Raw genomic sequence first — 20,977 nt, forward strand, 5'->3', positions numbered from 1 at the left:
GCGGAGATGATATCGGGAGAAACAGTGGCTGCTGAGGACCAAGTATGGACACACAGCCGCCGCGGGCATGAGGTTATGAAAAGCTTCCACCTCCATGAGCCTAAAAGGCCACATTTCAAGTGAAAGCAGCTTTAGAGGACTTCCTGGGAGAAATGTCTGCTGGGTAGATATGGTTTCCCAAGTCCTTTCACCAAGCTAAAAAATATGGCTGTGGTGAAAAAGAACTCAGCAAAAAAAGTTTGGGACTGGCTCCGTACCGTCCCTGGCCACATTCACCTGTCCACGTGTTTATGGTTAGGCGATCCTTCCCAGTAAGTGCACTGAGGAGGGCACGGGTAATGTTGTGGGACCCGTGCTTGTGGAAGGTGGAGACGATACCGGGAGAAATAGTGGCGGCTGGGGACTGAGTATGGACACCCGGCCGTCGCCGGCATGAGGTTATGAAAAGCTTCCACCTCCACGAGCCTAAAAGGCCACATTTCAAGTGAAAGTAGCTTTAGAGTACTTCCAGGGAGAAATGACAGCTGGGTAGATATGGTTTCCCCCGTCCTTTCAAAAAGCTAAAGAATATGGCTGTGGTGAAATACAACTCAGCAAAAAAAGCTGTGGACTGGCTCCGTACCGTCCCTGGCCACATTCACCTGTCCACATGTCACCTGTGGTTAGGCAGTCCTTCCCAGTAAGTGCACTGGGGTGGGCACGGGTAATTTTATGGGACCCGTGCTTGTGGAAAGCGAAGAAGACGCCGGGACAAATAGTGGCAGCTGGGGAACCGAGTATTGATACCTGGTGGTCGCCTCCTTAAGATTGTGGACAACTTCCGCCTCCACGAGCCTAAAAGGCCACATTTCAAGTGCAAGCAGCTGTCAAAAATTTGGCAGTATAATTTTGCAGCCTGTGGGTTGGTGGGTGGCTGGCTGCATACTTGCGCTTGCATTCCAAGGAATGGAGTAGGGACAACTGAACTCTGCACTGAGACAAGGACATTCACGGTGATTGTTGCAAGTCTGCAATGACAGGTGCATGGCGGGAGGCATCTTCGCATGCGCCAAGGATCACTTACGATGGGAACACTTTTAGGCAGTGACCTGGGAGTCAGAGATGCTTCCAGAGGTCTTCCCAATGCTGTTCCCATGTCTTTTCAGCACTGTATGCATGTGTCTGATGATGTGTCACACACCACATGGCCAGATAAGGTTGTAAAATGTTAAAATGACATTTCCTGGTGAATGCATTTGTTTTGGTTGAAAGCAATGCAAAAGTGCAAAAATGCATCAAAAACGCTACGTGTGAACATAGCCCAAGGTGTGGAGGGGTATTTTTGTTTTAGGTTATTTATTTTGCCTTATATACAAGTCATTACCCTGGAAAGGAAGTTCCTTAACATGTTTCCCAGGAAAATCCATTTTGGTTTTGTTTTTGTATGTTTTATTGTGAGTCCGTAAAAGTGGCGTAATACTCTGACAACGTTGTTGACAGCAGTGATCTTGGAGTCAGAGATGGTTCCAGGAGTCTTCCCCATGCTGTTCCCATGTCATTTGAGCACTGTTCCCATCGATTTGGGAGATTTTTAGGCCCTCTGCAGACCGCTGTGGGGAGCCGCCTGAAAAATGCTTGAGCTTCCTATAGACTTACATTTGTCTTGTTGCTCGGGTTGAGCACCCGAGTATTCCAATGTGCTTGACCCGAGGAACGAGTACTCGAGCATTTTAGTGCTCGCTCATCACTACTCATTTTAGTGAATAGGTCAGTAGGGGGTTTTATCTGCATCATATCATTCAGAGATTTAGATGGAAACCCTAATGTTAGTGCTCAGTGCATAGCACAGGATAAATGTGATTTAAAATTTAGCACAAAGCTCCAGTAATTCAGCAAAATTTGTGCTCGCAAAACTTAATGCCCCCTCCTTTTTGTGCCACAGTGTGCCTAAACCACGTTATGAGCCCGCATCTTTCCTCACATATGACCACTGATTTTATCAGCCATTATGTGCCTCTAACAGCCATGGGAGAAGTGGAGCTCCGCCCCCAGCTGTTAACCTGTTAAATCTCACTGTCAGTCTCTGACAGAGGTGTGTCACCCCAGGCCTGGATGCCACAAACAATAATCTGTGTCTGAGAGCAGGAGGGAGGGTCCCTGGTTAGGGACCATTTGCATGCAGCACCTCCTGTCCCAGACCAGTAGGGGGAGCTGGCTGCCCTATAAAAGCAGGAACTGGGGCAGGGTTAGAGAGACCAGAACCCACTTCTGAAGTGACCAGAAGGGTTCTCAGAGAAAAGGGACAGGTCAGCAGCAGCTGAGGAGACTGTGAGGCAGAGGAGAGACTGCGAGCCAGGGACAGAGGCGACGAGAGGCGGTCCTGGCTGAGAGAATCAAACAACCGGACATTGGGGTCCGAGGATGTCATGGTTATAAGCCCAGCAGCAGAGAACCAACCTGCGAGGGATTTCAGGTCCCTTGGCCTAAGAAGCCTGGAGGCTCTGCCACACAGAGGGACCAGTACAGCGAGGAGAAAGCAAAAGGTACACAAGGCCCGAGTCGCAAGCCATACAGGCGAGAAGTACACGGCCAGCTCAGGGACGTGGGCTATTACACCACGAAGAGGGGGATAGTCAGAAAGAGCATGGAGAGAACGGTAGGTCTACACACTCACCCTGACCAGTGGGGTTCCCCGAATGCTCTCAGACACCCAGGCCCATTCCTAATCGGTACTACTGTTGGGTCATTAATAATATCTACAATAAAGACCCTGAACTGTTTGAAGCGGACTCTGAACTCTTACTATTGTGGCCTGCACTATCACCCCCAACATCCACCTACACTACCCTGGGGCTACACTCCTCCCGTGGGGAGTTATCCTAAATCTGTGCTGCACACCAACACCAGCCCCAGTGGCCTGCCCTGCAGCGGCGGTTATCCCTGACCGCAATCCACGGGTGGCGTAGTCGGACATTTAAAGCACTGATTGATAGACTGCCACAATTTGGTCTGACCACCCTGAGCCACGGGATCGGGTTGCCACTACTACCCCCAGCATCATACAGAAGCCCGGTTCCGGGTACCCCACGGCCCAGGGGGCGAGTCAGAGGCATTTAGCATGTGCTGACATGCTCCACTTTGTCATGACAGCTAGGGGACTTCTGAAAACCCCATGCCTTTCATTTAATCCTGTGAAAGCCACCCCATGGCTGGTGTTCATTAGACATGAACGAACATGTTCAGAAAATGTTTGGTATTTCAAATTCGGCACGAACATTGCACATTCAGATTCGTGATCGGACACCCAAGCGTTTTTACTCAAAATCGGCAAAATTCGGCCAAAGTGCTGTAAATTATCATGTTTCCACTAGTGAGTTTTTTAGGACTGTGGCTTTGATAGTGGTGCTGTATGATGAGCGGAGGGACGTGTTTGATGAGGGGAAGGGGGTGGGATAGGTCAGAGGAGCGGCAAACTGTTATTCTTAATTTATTTATTTTTCTTAACTTAATGTGTGGTGATTCAGGCAAGCCAATTAGGGGGCAGGAACCATCCACAATGTCCAAACACAAGACCTTGTGTAATTGGCTGCCAAAGTCACATGTCCCTCTCTATATAAAGAGAAGACATAGTAACATAGTTACATAGTTTTTAAGATTGAAGGAAGACTAAGTCAATATAGTTGAACCCATAGCCTAACATGTTTATCCAGAGGAAGGCAAAAAAAAAACATGTGTCAAACTCTAAGCTCCACTTTGGGGAAAAAAATTCCTTCATGACTCCACACAAGGCAATCAGACTAGTTCCCTGGATCAATGCCCTATCAAGGAATCTAGTATATATAACCTGTAATATTAAACTTTTCAAGAAAGGCATCCAGGCCCTTCTTAAATTTTAGTAGTGAATCACTCATTACTAGTGTTGAGCGATACCTTCCGATATCAGGAAACATCGTATCGGATTGGATCGGGCCGATACCCAAAAAGTATCGGATATCGCCGATTCCGATACCGGAAACCAATGCAAGTCAATGGGACACAAATATCGGAATGAAAATAAACCCTTTCTTTCCTTGTAGGTTAATTCTACATGAAGTAAAACAACTAAGAATAATGTAGAATGACATGAAAAGCCGGCAATTCATCAGCGGCATTCACCGGTACCCGACAATTTACAACAGAAAGAATAGAGCTTCACACATAGATTAGGTAGATAGAACCATGTCAGTCACATACATATGAAGTACAGTGACAGTGTTGCTTACAGAACTTGTCATTTAGTGTAAAGGATTTATTTAAAAAAATATTAGTGTTTTCGTGCACCGTCTCTTTAAAAAAGCCGGCCGGCAATTCAGCAGCGGTACCCGACAATTTATAACAGACAGAATAGAGCTTCACACATAGATTAGATAGATAGAAACATGTCAGTCACATATCTATGAAGTACAGTGACAGTGTTGCTTACAGAACTTGTCATTTAGTGTAAAGGATTTATTTAAAAAAATATTAGTGTTTTCATGCACCGTCTCTTTAAAAAAGCCGGCCGGCAATTCAGCAGCGGTACCCGACAATTTAGCATAGAAAGAATAGAGAATCACACATAGATTAGATAGATAGAAACATGTCAGTCACATATATATGAAGTACAGTGACAGTGTTGATTACTGTACTTGTCATTTAGTGTTAAAATAAAGGATTTATTTTAAAAAAAATTGGCGTGGGGTTCCCCTTAATTTTAGGCTCTAGCAGAGGTTAAGCAGACAGCTGGGGCAAATGTTTGAAGCCTGGGAAGGGGGTAATACCCACGGAGCTTCCCAGGCTACTAATATCAGCCCCCAGCTGAATACCTAGCCTTTACTAGCTATTAAAATGGGGGAACCCCCCCAAAAAAATAACGTGGGGTCCCCCCTAATTTAATAGCTAGCTAAGGCTAGGCAGACAGCTGGGGGCTGATTTTAATAGCCCAGGAAGGGTGCCATGAATATTGGCCCCCTCCCAGGCTAGAAACACCAGCCGTCAGCCGCCCCAGAAATGGCGCATCCATAGGATGCGCAAATTCTGGCACTTAGCCTCGCTCTTCCCACTGCCCTGTAGCGGTGGCAGTGGGGTAATAGGGCTGGGGTTGATGTCAGCTTATAATGCCAGCTGACATCAAGCCCAGGTTAGTAATGGAGAGGCGTCTATAAGACACCCCCATTACTAACCCCATAGTCAAAGTTAAAGAAAAACACAAACACCCAGAATAAAGTCCTTTAATTGAAATAAACACACAATTCTTTATTGTTCTAAATTAAACCATACTTACCGTCACGCCCATTCCAGCTGAAGCCAACGATCTCCTGCAATAAAAGTAAAATAATAAAGCAACCTCATCCTTACCTTTCCATGGTTCCCACTACAGCTTCAGCTCTGCTACATCGAGATGACATGCTGGACCGCAGCAGAACGCTGCCATCCAGCCTGTCATCCCCCAGACACTGAGAAGCGCAGGCATACTTGCACTCCTCAGTGTCTGGCTGTGACGGCATAAAGATGAGCCGAGGTCATGTCCAATGAACTCAGCTCACCTCATGCACGTCACTGACAGCGTGGGAAAATTCTCACGCTGAAGCGCTGAGTGCAGGAGAATTTTCCCACGCTGTCAGTGACGTGCATGAGGTGAGGTCATGTCCAATGAACTCAGCTCACCTCATGCACGTCACTGACAGCGTGGGAAAATACTCCTGCACTCAGCGCTTCAGCGTGAGAATTCTCCCACGCTGTCAGTGACATACATGAGGTGAGGTCATGTCCAATGAACTCAGCTCACCTCATGCACGTCACTGACAGCGTGGGAAAATTCTCACGCTGAAGCGCTGAGTGCAGGAGAATTTTCCCACGCTGTCAGTGACGTGCATGAGGTGAGCTGAGTTCATTGGACATGACCTCACCTCATGCATGTCACTGACAGCGTGGGAAAATTCTCCTGCACTCAGCGCTTCAGCATGAGAATTTTCCCACGCTGTCAGTGATGTGCATGAGGTGAGCTGAGTTCATTGGACATGACCTCGGCTCATCTTTATGCCGTCACAGCCAGACACTGAGGAGTGCAAGTATGCCTGCGCTTCTCAGTGTCTGGGGGATGACAGGCTGGATGGCAGCGTTCTGCTGCGGTCCAGCCTGTCATCTCGATGTAGCAGAGCTGAAGCTGTCGTGGGAACTGTGGAAAGGTAAGGATGAGGTTGCTTTATTATTTTACTTTTATTGCAGGAGATCGTTGGCTTCAGCTGGAATGGGCGTGACAGTAAGTATGGTTTAATTTAGAACAATAAAGAATTGTGTGTTTATTTTAATTAAAGGACTTTATTCTGGGTGTTGTGTTTTTTTAAATACTTTACTAGAAATTCATGGTGGTCATGTCTAATATTGGCGTGACCCCATGAATTTCGGGCTTAGGGCCAGCTGGCCTTAACCCCTTTATTACCCAGTGAGCCACCGCACCAGGGCCCTGGATGAGTTGGGTATTTTTTTTTTTAATTATTTCATGAAATTCATGGAATAATTAAGAGAAAAAGGGCTTCCCTATATTGTTGTGTCCAACCAGGTACAAATAGGCAGCTGGTGGTTGGGGGCAGCCCGTTCCTGCCTGCTGTACCTGGCTGGACACAAATATAGTGCGAAGTCCCACGTCAATTTTTTTTTAATTATTTCATAAAATAATTTTTTTAAAAAAGGGCTTCCCTATATTGTTGTGTCCGGCCAGGTACAAATAGGCAGCTAGTGGTTGGTGGCAGCCCGTTCCTGCCTGCTGTACCTGGCTGGACACAAATATAGGGCGAAGCCCCACATCAATTTTTTTTTAAATAAATCCTTTATTTTAACACTAAATGACATTTGAGGAGTTAATAAAGATGCAGTCCCTAAATTATTATTTATTTTTTAATTAATTTTTCCCAAAACTTTTGACGTGGGTTTCGCCATAATTTTGTATGCCAGCCAGGTACAGCATCCAGCTTCTATGAACGCGTCATTTTCCGGGGTGGCTGCGGACTGCAATTTTCAGCGGGGGGGGGGCAGAAAGCTTGGGCCTCCCTGCGCTGCAGATTCCATCCCCCAGCTGCCTAGTTGTACCTGGCTGGACACAAAAATAAGGAGAAGCTTCACGTATTTTTTTTTTTAAATTATTTCATGAAATTCATGAAATAATAAAGAAAAAAAGGGCTTCCCTATATTGTTGTGTCCAACCAGGTACAAATAGGCAGCTGGTGGTTGGGGGCAGCCCGTTCCTGCCTGCTGTACCTGGCTGGACACAAATATAGTGCGAAGCCCCACGTCAATTTTTTTTTAATTATTTCAGGAAATTCATGAAATAATTAAAAAAAATTGATGTGGGGCTTCACCCTATATTTGTGTCCAGTCAGGTACAGCAGGCAGGAACGGGCTGCCCCCAACCACCAGCTGCCTATTTGTACCTAGCTGGACACAACAATATAGGGAAGCCCTTTTTTTCTTAATTATTCCATGAATTTCATGAATTTAAAAAAAAAATACGTGGAGCTTCGCCCTATTTTTGTGTCCAGCCAGGTACAACTAGGCAGCTGGGGGCTGGAATCTGCAGCGCAGGGAGGCCCAAGCTTTCTGGGCCCCACCCGCTGCAAATTGTGACGGCATCCAGATGAGCCGAGGTCATGTCCAATGAACTCGGCGCACCTCATGCACATCACTGACAGCGTGGGAAAATTCTCACGCTGAAGCGCTGAGTGCAGGAGAATTTTCCCACGCTGTCAGTGACGTGCATGAGGTGAGCTGAGTTCATTGGACATGACCTCGGCTCATCTTTATGCCGTCACAGCCAGACACTGAGGAGCGCAAGCATGCCTCCGCTTCTCAGTGTCTGCGGGATGACAGGCTGAATGGCAGCGTTCTGCTGCGGTCCAGCCTGTCATCTCGATGTAGCAGAGCTGAAGCTGTCGTGGGAACCATGGAAAGGTAAGGATGAGGTTGCTTTATTATTTTTCTTTTATTGCAGGAGATCGTTGGCTTCAGCTGGAATGGGCGTGATGGTAAGTATGGTTTAATTTAGAACAATAAAGAATTGTGTCTTTATTTCAATTAAAGGACTTTTTTCTGGGTGTTTGTGTTTTTTTTAAATACTTAACTAGAAATTCATGGCGGTCATGTCTAATATTGGCGTGACCCCATGAATTTCGGGCTTAGGGCCAGCTGATAATGCCAAGCTGGCCTTAACCCCTTTATTACCCAGTGAGCCACCACACCAGGGCCCTGGATGAGTTGGGTACAGCGCCAGAAGATGGCGCTTCTATGAACGCGCCATTTTCCGGGGCGGCTGCGGACTGCAATTTGCAGCGGGTGGGGCCCAGAAAGCTTGGGCCTCCCTGCGCTGCAGATTCCAGCCCCCAGCTGCCTAGTTGTACCTGGCTGGACACAAAAATAGGGCGAAGCCCCACGTATTTTTTTTTTAAATTATTTCATGAAATTCATGGAATAATTAAGAAAAAAAGGGCTTCCCTATATTATTGTGTCTGGCTAGGTACAGATAGGCAGCTGGTGGTTGGGGGCAGCCCATTCCTGCCTGCTGTACCTGACTGGACACAAATATAGGGCGAAGCCCCATATAAATTTTTCTTAATTATTTCATGAATTTCCTGAAATAATTAAAAAAAAATTGACGTGGGACTTTGCACTATATTTGTGTCCAGCCAGGTACAGCAGGCAGGAACGGGCTGCCCCCAACCACCAGCTGCCTATTTGTACCTGGTTGGACACAACAATATAGGGAAGCCCTTTTTTTCTTAATTATTCCATGAATTTCATGAAATAATTAAAAAAAAAAAAAACGTGGAGCTTCTCCCTATTTTTGTGTCCAGCCAGGTACAACTAGGCAGCTGGGGGCTGGAATCTGCAGCGCAGGGAGGCCCAAGCTTTCTGCCCCCCCCCGCTGAAAATTGCAGTCCGCAGCCGCCCCGGAAAATGGCGCTTTCATAGAAGCTGGATGATAAACCTGGCTGGCATACAAAAATATGGCGAAGCCCACGTCAAAAGTTTTGGGAAAAATTAATTAAAAAATAAATAATAATTTAGGGACTGCATCTTTATTAACTCCTCAAATGTCATTTAGTGTTAAAATAAAGGATTTATTTAAAAAAAAAATGGCGTGGGATCCCCCATAATTTTAGTCTCTAGCGGAGGTTAAGCAGATGGCTGGGGCAGATGTTTGAAGCCTGGGAAGGGGGTAAAACCCACGGAGCTTCCCAGGCTACTAATATCAGCCCCCAGCTGAATACCTAGCCTTTACTAGCTATTAAAATGGGGGACCCCCCCAAAAAAAATGACGTGGGGTCCCCCCTATTTTAATAGCTAGCAAAGGCTAGGCAGACAGCTGGGGGCTGATATTAATAGCCCAGGAAGGGTGCCATGAATAATGGCCCCCTCCCAGGCTAGAAACACCAGCCGTCAGCTGCCCCAGAAATGGCGCATCCATATGATGCGCCAATTCTGGCACTTAGCCTCGCTCTTCCACGCTGTCCTGGTGCGGTGGCAGGGGGTAATAGTGGTGGGGTTCATGACAGCGCCAGCTGCCATGAAGCCCAGGTTAGTAATGATGGGCGTCTATAAGACACCCCCATTACTAACCTACAAAGTGTTAAAAAGAAAAAACACACTACACCCAGAAAAAAATAATTTATTTGAAATAAAACAGACCATTTTATTTAATTCTTAGTTTACTAAAAATAATAGTTACCTGTCCACGTTCCTGCGCTGATCTCCCATGAACAGCTGTCACATCTGGAGATGGTGACAGCTGTGCATGGCTGCTGTAAGCTCACGCTGCCGGGAACACGTCCGCTCCCGGCAGCGGGAGCCCCTGACTGAGGTCACCGGAGTGCATTCAGTCAGCGCTGCTCCGGAGACCTCCTTTACGGCAGTGCTGTACCGTGGGAATTTCTCACGATACAGCAGGGCCGTAAAGGAGCTAACCGGAGCAGCGCTGCCTGAACTCCGGCGAACCCTTACGGCCCCGTCATTCCAGCGGCGGCAGCGGTTCAGAGCGGTCACATTCTATGTGGCTGCTCTAAACTGGAGATCATCGTGGGACACTTGTGGACTACTACGGAGGGGTAAGGATAAGGTTGTGGTTTATTATTTTATATTTTATTACAGGAGATCGATGGCTTCGGGGAATTAGGTGTCTAGGTGAGTATAGGTGTAGTTTTTTATTTTTTACTTTATTTTAGGTGGCGATCGGCGGGGACAGGTAATGTATGAACTAATTTATTATAGGTAACCACTGGCCACCAATGACATGTATTTAAAATTTATTGGGGCACAGTAGGGCAATTTAAATAGCAGGATCAGGCTGATGGGAACTACTGCTCCCATCGAGCTGATCCTGCTGGCACGAGTGGACGGGGGACAGACATAGGCCGATGGGAGTAGTAGTGTCACATCGGCCTATGTCTGCCTGCACGCACAGACACCGCGCACACCCGCACAAACATCGCACAGACACCCCGCACACACACGCAGACATCGCACACACACCCCGCACACACACGCACAGACACCCGCACACACACTAATCATGACCGGTCTGATGGTCTGGGAGGTGAGGCTGACCTGTGCGGCCGTGGGAAAGTTCATGTGAGTTCATGCAGTCAAGTATGAACTCACATGAACCCTCTGAGGGCACCGCGGCTACTTCAAATGAACAGCTGATCGGCATCAGCTGATACCTCAGCTGTTCATTTGAAATAACCGGCGGGAAAGCGCAGCACAGAACGGGAAAGCCGGCGGTGAAGTCTTTTCACTGCCGGCTTCCCCGCCCGGGTCCTTCGCTCCCCGCTCCTTGGTGCTGCACTACCCGCCCGGTCCTAACTTACGATTGGGATTGGAGGTGGCGAGGGGAGCAGAGGATCGGGGTGGGAGGCTGCGGGGAAGCAGTATGGGGCTGTGTGATTGTTTAAAAGCCGGCGGCTTTTTACCGCCCGCCGGCTTTTAAACAATCAGGAGAATTCTCCCCCGCTGGGATGGCATTCTGATGACAGGCTGGATCTCAGCTGAGCGCTGCCATCCAGCTTGTCATCCTTCACAGACACTGCAGAGCGCAGGCATTATGGGAACTTCCGATTCCGGTATTCGATATTGTAAAAGTATCGGAATTAAGTATCGGAATTCCGATACCGCGAATATCGGTCGATACCCGATATTTCAGTATCGGAATGCTCAACACTACTCATTACATCATCATGCGGCAGAGAGTTCTGTAGTTTCACTGATTTTATAGTAAAGAATCTGTGTTTGTGATTATGATTAAATCTTCTTTCCTCCAGACGTAGAAGATGCCCCCTTGTCCCCGTCTCAGGCCTCAGAGTAAAAAGATCAGTAGAAAGGTCTTTGTACTGACCCCTCATATATTTGTTCATAGTAATAAGATCACTCCTAAGACTTCGTTTTTCCAAACTAAATAACCCCAAGTGTAATAACCTGTCCTGGTATTGCAGACCCCCCAATCCTCTAATAACCTTGATCGCTCTTCTCTGCACCAGCTCTAGTTCAGCTTTGTCTTTCTTATACTGTACATCGGAGACCAGAACTGTATACAGTATTCTAAGTGTGATCGCACTAGTGACTTGTATAGAGGTAAAATTATGTTCTCCTCATGAGCATCTATGCCTCTTTTAATGCTTCCCATTATTTTATTTGCCTTTGCAGCAGCTGCCTGACACTGGCCACCAAACGTGAGCTTGTCGTCCACCAATACACCCAAGTCTTTTTCAGTGACACTTTTGCCCAGTGTTTTACAATTAAGCAAATAATTATACATTTTATTACCTCTGCTCAAGTGCATTACCTTACATTTATCCCCATTAAAGCTCATTTGCCATTTATCAGACCAAGTTTCTAGTTTACATAGATCCTCCTATAATATAAAATTGTCCTCCTCTGTACTAATTACCCTGCAGAGTTTAGTGTCATCTGCAAATATTGAAATTTTACTGTTTGCCCCCTACAAGGTCATTAATAAATGTTAAAAAGAAGCGGTCCAATACTGACCCCTGTGGTACCCCACTGTTAACTGTGAGCCAGTCTGAGTGTGTTCCATTAATAACCACCCTTTGTATCCTATCACTGAGCCAGTTCTTAACCGACTTACATATATTTTCCCCTATCCCCATTGTTCTCATTTTATGTATCAACCTTTTGTGTGGAACCATATCAAAAGCTTTTGAAAAGTCCATATACACAACATCCACTGCATTTCCTTGGTCCAGTCCGGAACTTACCTCCTCATAAAAGCTGATTAGATTAGTTTGACAGGAACTGTCCCTCGTAAATAGAGATGAGCGTTGTTCGACTCGAACTGTTCGCCAATCTCAAATTCGAGCTGTTTTGGGCGGTGTTCGAGTCATTCGGCGAACACGAACGATTTGAAAAAAATTCGGCTGTTCGAGATTATGTTCGATAACTGTTCGTGCACCAAAATCATAACTGGATTTTTTCTCAGTAATGCTGAAAATTAATGTTAATACGCAGTTTGTGCGTACAGCGGGGCAGGGGGAGGGGCAGGGGATGGATCTCTGCAGGAGTAATGAAGATCTCCATTTTTTTTTCTCTTTCCCGCATTTACAGTGGGGAGGTGCAATCTGTCAGCCTATCAGTAGCGCACACACGGAGCGAAGTGCTTTTTTTCACACAAGCAAGGGCATGTGTCATTGGCAGTGTATGTCACATGTCCTTGCCATATAAGACCCAGCCATTTTCCCCATCGCCACCATTTTCTCACTGCTGCAGCTGCGTGTTAGACGGCACCGCTGTTGCTGTGTGCGCTATACCTTGTTAATTTCAAGCCAATTTTCGCACAAATGTACAGATAGCTTGGTAGTAGGGAAGAGTTGTGACTGCAGTCCTTTAAAGGACTAGGTTACATCATTTCCTACGACTTTTATCAGGCAGGTCTGTGCTCTTAAATAGATAGGTTGGGAGTAAAGACTAATTGTAATTGCAGTCCTTTTCTGGACTAAGTTACATCAGTTCCTATCAGTTTTTGCCAGGCAGGTCTGTGCCAGTGCTGTGCAAGTTTTTTTCACAGCATTTGGCTAAATTTAGCAAAGCAAATCCTTTTTGGCCTATTGCAGAGTGTGTTAGTCGGTGGAGTAGCCTATCTGTGTTGCAAGCTACACCACCTGTGTATAGAATACCAATTTTTTTACTGCACCTAGTGAAGTAAAACCTTTTGGGCATAGCATCATTCTATTTGTCCATCTATACTAACCTCCATCAGGTTGCAAATTCAATATAATATTTTTCTGCATCGAGCTCTGAAAAAATATTTGGGCTTCTAGCAGTGTGTGGGACTTGTTCTATTAGTCCATCTATACTAACCTCCATCAGGTTGCAAATTCAATATAATTTTTTCTGCATCTAACCCAGCCAATACTTTTGGCCTAATACCACAGTTTGGCCACTCAGCTCTGCTCGGTTCCCATCCATTGTTTTTTTGTGCAAACAACTCCAGAGTTGTGAATTAGTTAACCACCAAAATCAGTGGAAAAAGGCCTGCTGCTGGTGGAAAGGGGAATAGGCGTGTTGGGAAGGGGAAAAAAGGTTGTGTCCGTGGGGTAGGTGTTAAAGCAACAGTAACATCTGCAGAAGAAAGACCATCTTCCAGGCAAACTAAAATGTCTACTTCTTTTAGCGGACAATGTGATAAGATCCCTTTTTTACGGCCACGCCAATCGCTACAAATTCCAGATGAGGCACAAAAACAGCAGGTGCTTCAACGGATATCAAGTGCTCCTTTAAGTGGGCTCTCCTCCACCTCAACTTCAACATCATAAATACTCCAGTCCTCAGAGGTGTCACCCCAATCGCACTTGCTTCCTCACAGCTCCCAAATCTCCAGCTGCCCATCTGAGTATGGGGTAGAACAGATGGTTGAGTCTGCAGAGCTGTTTACTCATACTATAGCCTGGGAATCAGAGGTCGGCTCCAGAGCTTCTGTGAATCCAGATGAGGAAATGATCTGCACTGATGCCCAGAATCTTTATGAGTCAGATCCAGGAACAGACGCAGAAGGTTCTGACCATAATGTAGACCCTCATTCCCAAACTGTAACTCCTGTTGGTGGAGACAATGAGGAGGACGATGATGAGACTCAAATACCTGATTGGAGCGACAACTTTAGTTTTTTGTCAGGGCAGAAACAGGTTGGCTCTGAGGACGACGGGTGTGATAACACACAGGGTGATGATGATGAGGTTGAAGATCCCACTTACTGTCAACCCACAGTCAACCAAGAGATGAGGTCAGCAGAGGAGGTGGAGGAGGATGCTAGTGATGACGAGGTCAGGTTGCGCCTTCCTGGACAGAGACGTAGTACTGGAAGCACGTCAACAACTGCATCCTCAAACACAACTCTGCCTCTGACCACAAGTCGTGGTGGCTCTTCAGGTCGCATGGGTGCTAAACCTTGCATAGACTGGGCATTTTTTCAGATCGACAAAAGATGACCCAACTCGTGTTATCTGTAACATTTGTCAGCAAAAGCTAAGTAGAGGCCAAAAAATACATAGTTTGAGTACTTCATGCATGAACCGGCATATGGACATGAAGCATAAGTTGCAGTGGGAAGCTCACTGTGCTACAATGCGGCCTAGCCGGCTGGGCCAACTACCGTCTGCAACATCTTGTGCATCCGTGGCCTCTTCATCCTCTGTGACTGGGGGGACAGCAGTCACACCTGTTTTGGGACGCAGACCTGCCACCTCTTTACTCGCAACAGCCAGCGTGATTGGCAGGTCATCATTTTCTTTAGAGGTGGTAACACCAGCTGGTGTTGAGCGCTGTCCGACATCGGTAGCACCACCTTTGGATCAAGGCAACCTAACATGTCCACCTGCATCTTCCTCACAGACCGGCAGTTTGCCGGGGACACCCTTCTCAACCCGGTCTAAGCACAACAGCCAGCCCTCGGTCCCTCAGATGTGGACAAGTAAAAGACAATTTCCTACTAGCCATGAGAAAGCTAAGAGGTTGAATTTCACCATCTGCAAGCTGTTGGCTATAGAAATGCTGCCTCTCCACCTGGTGGACACAGAGGATTTTCGAGACCTTATGTCCGTCGCAGTGCCCCAGTACCAGATGCCCAGTTGGCACTACTTCTCAAAGAAAGGTGTGCCTGCGCTCCACCAGCATGTCGCACACAACATCACCGCTTCTTTGAGAAACTCTGTGTGTGACAGGGTGCATTTCACCACAGACACTTGGACGAGTAGGCATGGACAGGGGCGTTACATGTCGCTGACTGGGCACTGGCTAACTATGGTGACAGCAGGACAAGGGGCTGCTGTCCAAGTCTTGCCGTCCCCACGAGTTGTGCGTCAATCCTCTTTATCTCAAAGTTCCTCCACTGCTTCAGCGTCCTCAACCTCCTCTCGGTCCTCCACCTGCACCCAAACCCTGTATGGTCATGCCACAAGCTTTCTAACTGTGCAGAAGGGATCCTGCACACCTCCTTACTATGCTGGCAGCAGGGCTGAACGTCATCAGGCGGTTTTTACTTTGAAATGTCTGGGAAATGTGAGTCACACAGCTGAGGAGTTGTGGTCAGCTCTGGAGAACCAGTTTCATGAATGGTTGTCTCCACTGGACCTGAAACCAGGGAAGGCCATGTGCGACAATGCTGCAAACCTGGGTGCGGCCCTTCGCCGGGGCAATGTCACACACGTGCCTTGTATGGCTCACGTGTTGAACCTGGTTGTCCAGCAAATTTTAGCCCACTATCCCGGACTAGATGGCCTTCTGCAGAGGGCACGGTCACTGTGTGCTCACATCCGCCGTTCGCATCCCGCAGCTCAGTGACTTACATCTCTACAGAAGTCGTTGGGCCTGCCACTTCACTGGCTAAAATGCGATGTGCCCGGTGGAATTCAACTCTGCATATGTTGCAGAGACTGTGGCAGAACTGACAAGCCCTGGTGCAATACGTTCTGACGTATAGCCTAGGCCAACGAGATCCAGAGGTGGGGCAAATCACGCTGGAGGAGTGGTCTCAGAACAGGGACCTATGCACACTTCTGCACAGTTTTGCACAGTTTTGAAATGGCGACGAAGATGTTTAGTTCTGACGATGCCATTATCAGCATGACTATTCCGGTGATTTACATGCTGGAGCACATGTTAAACAGAATTCGGAGTCAGGTGGTGGCACAAGAGGAGGTGGAGGAAGTAGAGGAGGAGGAGTTGTATGCGAAAGGGCTAACATCTGCAAGGTCCAGACGGTCATCAGCACCAAGGCGGCAGGCATGTGAGGGTGGGGGAGATGGTTTTACCAGGGCGCATGGTGGCAGCCAAACTAGTGAGGAAGGTGCAGGAGCCCAGGAAGAAGTGGAGGACAAACTGATGGAAGACTCATCAGATGAGGGAGACCTTGATCACATTTCTGTTGTGCGAGGTTGGGAGGAGAGGACAGAGGAAGGAAGCATGATTGTTACCTCGCCACCAACACAACAGGGACTTGGTGCTACTGGATGCGCAAGACACATGAGTGCCTTCTTGCTGCACTACCTGCAACATGACCCTCGAATTGTGAGAATTAGAATTAATCCTGACTACTGGGTTGCCACACTGTTAGATCCCCGGTACAAAAGTAAATTTGCAGAAATTATTCCTGCCATAGAAAGGGATGCACGCATGCAGGAGTATCAGAAGAGACTGTTGCAGAATCTTACATGTGCTTTTCCACAAAACACCAGTGGTGCACGTAGTGAATCTCACAGTTCCAACTTACCAACCGTGGGACCGTCGAGTGTTCAGCACTCAAACCGTAACAGAAACACAGTATCTGCTGGTAACATCAATTTTGCGGAATCATTTCACCACTTTTTTAGCCCATCCTTTGCACGGCCACAGGAGACAAGAAGCTTGACACATAGTAAACGCCAAGAGACGATGGTACAGGAGTATCTCCAAGTAAACATTGAAGCCATGAATGTGTCACTGGACCCTTGCTCTTTTTGGGCTTCTAATCTGGATAAATGGACGGAGCTCGCCACTTACGCCTTGGAGATCTTGTCATGCCCTGCAGCCAGCATTCTGTCTGAACGTGTGTTCAGCGCTGCTGGTTGTGTGCTGACAGATAAGCGCACGCGGCTCTCCACTGATAATGTAGACAGACTCACGTTCATAAAGATGAACAAATCATGGATCCGAAATGACTTTTCTACCCCTGTGTCATCCTGGGGAGAGTAAAAGCTTGATGATTTGTTAAAATCACCTCACCAACCGTTTTAAGCTTTCAAATTACTAATCATGTTTATCTGTATCTTGGCTGGAAAAAAATTTGGGCTTTGTAGCAGTGTGCAGTACTAATTCTATTAGGCCATCTATACTAAGCTCCACCAGATTTAAAATTACTAATCATGTTTATCTGTATCTTGGCTGGAAAATAATTTGGGCTTTGTAGCAGTGTGCAGTACTGATTCTATTAGGCCATCTATACTAAGCTCCACCAGATTTAAAATTACTAATCATGTTTATCTGTATCTTGGCTGGAAAATAATTTGGGCTTTGTAGCAGTGTGCAGTACTGATTCTATTAGGCCATCTATACTAAGCTACACCAGATTTAAAATTACTAATCATGTTTATCTGTATCTTGGCTGGAAAATAATTTGGGCTTTGTAGCAGTGTGTAGTACTGATTCTATTAGGCCATCTATACTAAGCTCCACCAGATTTAAAATTACTAATCATGTTTATCTGTATCTTGGCTGGAAAATAATTTGGGCTTTGTAGCAGTGTGCAGTACTGATTCTATTAGGCCATCTATACTTAGCTCCACCAGATTTAAAATTAATAATAATTTTTAGCTGCATCTAGCCCGGAAAATAATTTTGGGGCTCCTAGATGCGCAAGACACATGAGTGCCTTCTTGCAGCACTACCTGCAACATGACCCTCAGATTCTCAGAATTCGAAGTAATCCTGACTACTGGGTTGCCACACTCTTAGATCCCCCACACTCTTCGATCAACCTTTTCATTTTAATAAAGTGCAAAAAAATGGTCATTTTTGAAATTATAAGTAGTGTTGAGCCACCCCCGTAGTGTTCGAGTTCGAGTTCGGTTCGTCGAACACCCGTGTGTTCGCCGAACTGTTCGTCGAAATGTTCGTCGAACACCTTCGAACACCGTTAAAACCAATGGCAGGCAAACAAAAACACATAGAAACACATAGAAAACACCTTCAAAGGTGTCCAAAAGCTGACAAACTGCTCAGAAGACACAACTAACACATGGAAAAGTGACAAGTACATATAGTCATGCGAAAAGAAAAGAGGTGGAGGAGTAAAAGGAGGGGGAGACACAAATATAGGCATGTCATGCCCTTCTAAAATCCAAAAAGTGAGAAGCCGACACGTTCAGTCCGCTCCTGCCCGTGCCACCTCCGTGTCGCCGGGTTTGTGCCAGAGCCGCGGTGAACCCTGACGGCCAGCCCCCCTCTCCCAATACTGGTGCCTGTCCGCTGGTGGGTCGAGCGAGCCCCCCTGTGGTGGAGGCAGCTCTAAGCTTTTTAATTTAAATTGTCTCTCTAATTTGAATGAATACACTTTAAATCCATTTACAAGGATCTATTGGAGGGCAAGTCTCATGCCAGCAGCCGCGTAATTCCAGCTCCAGTAGCGTCCACTAAAGCTGCTGCAGTTAAAAAGCTTTTATAAGGATCGAGCTCGGCTGTCCACCGCAAGGCATCCTACTGCCAGTCCCAGCCCCTATGCCTTGGGGTGCCTCCTGATGCTCTTCACTGAGTATCCCGTGGTCCCGAAGCATTTCCTTTGAAAAAATTAAGTGTCCAAACTACAGGTGGTGTAGCTTGCTTAAGAGCCGGGATAATCCGCTGACTAGCAGACACTGCTACTAGGCACAAAGTATTTCCTGGGCTAGATGCAGTTAAAAATTTGTAATTAGATACTCTCGTTGGATGCTGAGAAAGCATTCCATAGAGTCTCCTGGCACGCCATATATGATTCTCTTAAAAAGCTTGGGGTAGGGGTCTAGGGGACCCTTTTATAGCCAAAATCACGGCCCTGTATCACAATACGTCACCTAGGCTGAAGATAAATGGAACTGTAGCACCCTGAGGGCTCGGTTGCTACAGAGGTATTGCACCTCACCCAGAGGTGTGATATCTCACTCTCAGGTAAGGATGGAGTGTGGATCAGGACCCGACACCTGCATGCATTACACCACATTGCCGTGGGGCAGGGCGACCAATATGCCTCTGAGATGGGCACGACAGTCCCTGTCTCTGGCTGGAGTGGGGGGAGGGAACACTGAGGAAGGGGAACCCTGTAGTGCAGGAGCAGGGAGGAAACAGTTCCTGGGTGCATTGAGAAGGGAGTATAAAAGGTGGGCACCATCTTAGTTCAGTGCAGAGAAGTCTGAGCAGAAGTGGCAGGGAGCAGGGGCTCTGCATGAGCTCTGCTCCGGAGGCGGGCCTAGTAACAGAGGCCCAGGCCTGGAAGAGGGAGAAGGAAGGAAGAGGAGCGGAGAAGGCTCCAGGAACGAGGAAAGAAGGGATCCCAGGGGTGCGGACGGGCGAGTCGCCACCGCACGCCCGAATCCACCTGCGTGGAGGGGTCAGGCCAAAGGGGGAGACCGGTCCCCGAAACTAGTGGAGGCAGGAAACGACCCTCAGCTAGAAACCGGAGGCTCTGACATTTTATGTGGCGCAGCCCCTCGCTACACCCGCTAGGAAGGCACCACATAGGGTCAGGGAAACTGGCGCCAAGTTTACCAAGAGGAGGCCCGAGGCAGCCGGACAGAAGGGTTGGTAAGAAAGGCCAGACAAAGGACACACAAAGGGGGTCCTGTGAAGCGCTCCAAAGTTATCTGGGAGTTGTCTGAGCCCCTCACCTGGTGAGCCCAGTACGACGTGGGCAGCCGTTACCTGCAGACGTGGTCTGGATAATAAGAACTGTGAGTAAAGGCCCTGGACTGCATCACTGACTCCGTGTCGTTACTGCTGCTGCCCTGCACCATCACCCCCATCCTCCGCATACACTGCCCTGAGGCTATACTCCTCCCGTGGGGAGTTATGCTACGCTCTGCTGCACCCACAACACCAGCCTCAGACGTCTGCCCTGCAGCGGCGGTTCACTCTGACCGCAATCCACGGGTGGCGTAGTCGGACATTTAAACATCAAAACCACATAAATAGTTCCGCCACTGGTTTGACCACCCTGAGCCACGGAACCGGGTCGCCGCCACGAAGACTACAACCACCAGCGTCCACCAAAAAGGGTCCGGCTCCGGGTGTCCCAAGGCCCAGGGGGTGCATCAGAACATTTTCACCACCTTTCACAATCACCAATGGGACAAGGCAGGGATGTTCTCTGCCCCCTCTCTTATACATCCTAGTGACGGAGCACCTGCTCTCATCAATTCGCCATAACCCCAATATTAGGTGGATTGAGGTGGGAGGCACCGAGTACAAGTGCTCTCTTTTTGCTGATGATGTCCTAGTATATATCACTCAATCACATATATCCATCCATGCTGTTATGGCTGAAATAGATCACTTTGTTACATGGTGAAATTTTAAAATCAATGCAGCGAAGTCTGAGGCCCTCGATGCCTCCCTCCCCAAATCCATACAGGATTCCATCCAGTCTAACTTTCCCTTTGCCTGGCCCTCACAGGGTATCAAATACTTAGGAATTCCTATTCATAGAGACCTCTCCCATCTATGTTAACTTAATTTTGGGCCCTTTATTGAACAACTCCATACAGACCACGGTTGGCACGTTAGAACTATAAGATTCACTACGTGAACCACTGGTGTTTTGTGGAAAAGCACATGTACACTGTGTTCCAAATTATTATGCAAAAAGTGTTTAGGAGTGATAAGGGAAGAATTTGTTTGTTTGTCAGTTAAACTCATTGATGGTGATGTGTGTCAGGGCTCTTTATATCACTGTAAGCAATTGCAGACACCTGTGCTA

Source organism: Phyllobates terribilis, unplaced genomic scaffold (assembly GCF_046119375.1).
Source record: "Phyllobates terribilis strain yellow unplaced genomic scaffold, ASM4611937v1 Scaffold_5__5_contigs__length_657084704, whole genome shotgun sequence".
In the NCBI taxonomy this organism is placed as follows: Eukaryota; Metazoa; Chordata; class Amphibia; order Anura; family Dendrobatidae; genus Phyllobates; species Phyllobates terribilis.